Source organism: Adiantum capillus-veneris, chromosome 2 (assembly GCF_014529385.1).
Source record: "Adiantum capillus-veneris isolate H3 chromosome 2, ASM1452938v2, whole genome shotgun sequence".
Classification (NCBI taxonomy): Eukaryota; Viridiplantae; Streptophyta; class Polypodiopsida; order Polypodiales; family Pteridaceae; genus Adiantum; species Adiantum capillus-veneris.
In genome coordinates this window covers 175,745,406-175,747,069 of record NC_140932.1, presented here as the reverse complement: position 1 = coordinate 175,747,069, position 1,664 = coordinate 175,745,406, and the positions used below count along the sequence as shown (strand labels likewise).

Genomic DNA, 1,664 nt, shown 5'->3' with positions numbered 1-1,664 from the left:
CCGTTTGTGGTGCTGATCTTCTGTCTTGAGCGCTATTGGGAGACATTGCTATAGAGGTGCCCCTTGCTCTTGTTTTCCCAACAGTGTTTTGGTGCCCGCCATCGAGGAGTGCTTCAAGTTACCTTCAATCTTGATGGTGTAGACATAAAATTGCAGCCATGGTCAAGCTCAATGATTCCTTGTTGAGGATGAATAATGCCATGAAACAATTGAAGCTAAGCAGGCTAGAAGAGTTGGACATGCATTACATGAGGTTTTGCTCTCTAAAGCAGGAGCTAGAGGTTCTTGAGGATATGGTTCTGGATGCAAAGGAAGAGAAGTTCTTGTTCATTGGTACCCTTCAAGGATAATTGGGCATTGAGGTTGCTTGCACTGACTTGCTGGGTGTGAAGAGAATTGTTGATTTCTTGAAGCAAGGAAGATGGTTGGAAGATGTCAATCAATCGTCTACTTCTTCATGCATTTCACACAAGAGCTCTTCTGTCACTAGTGATGATTTTAGCAATGCTAATGAGGTTGCGTCAGATGTAGAAGCTGAGGTTATCTCTCTTGATGATGTAGATATTGATGAGGAGTTGTGTGCAAGCAATATTGTGAAAGAAAAGACCTTGGAGTGCATGTATGACAAAGAGGGCAATGATATGGCTGACTTAGTTCCATGTATGGATGCTCATAAAGTTAAGGCCTTATCTAGCTCTATGTGTTTGCATTATGTGCCTATGGATGTTATTACTTGTGATACAAATGACACGCATGTTGACATTATGGGTGATTTTTTTGCTCCTCCATCTTATGAATTGACATGGTATCCTGATGACTTGTGGGCATGTGGACCCATTTGGGATGTTGAGATTGGTGTTAGTGACATTGGTTGGGATTCATGTTTGCTTACTAGTTATGCTCAAGAGATGGCATGCAGTGAAAGTGATGCTTATGAGACCTATGAGTATGATGATGGTAGTCTTGATTGGAGATTTGATGATCCGAAAGTTGAAATGTATGAGGAGATGCAAGTTAGTGTGTGTCATGCATTGTCAAGGGTGAAGAAGCTTATGCAAACCTCACATGCATGTGTGGATGTTGAAGAGGATTGTAGCTTGGAAAGTTGGGATAGCCATAATGACATGGATACAGTGGATGTTTTGTCTTGGCTTGATGTGAGTGATACATCTCATGATGGCGAGAACGTTTATCCATGGTATTTTGATTAGTATGACATGTACGTTGATGGTTGGAGCTCACTAGTGATTGATGATTGTTCTTATGACTTTGAAGAATGCCATTATGTGTGCACGATGGATGCAAGGGATAATACTTTTCCATTTGATCGTGGTAAGGGTATATGGTGCTGATTCCTTTGTACATGATGTATCTTTGTACATAAGCTTTTGCATATTCTACTGTTGAGCATGAATGCTCTAGCAGACGGGGGGTTTGGCAAACTATGTTACGCGCATTTTGAGAACCCCATTTTTTGTAAATTTGTACATACGGACATGACACCTGATGTCAAAAGTGTGTGCAGGATTTATTTTTGTGGGGTTTTTAGCTTGCTTTAGCAAGCACATGTACATGCACTGCAAGTCGCTAGTCTAGTGACAGTGCCCTTGAGTGAGTTTTTTGAAGGGAGACTTGTATATAACTAAAACTCATGTAAAAACTAA

General features: G+C 40.9%; 1 pseudogene; it reads left to right on the top strand.

Moving 5' to 3' along the window:
- Positions 1-293: 293 nt before the first annotated feature.
- On the top strand, positions 294-1,352 carry LOC147464108 (uncharacterized; annotated as a pseudogene).
- Positions 1,353-1,664: the final 312 nt, after the last annotated feature.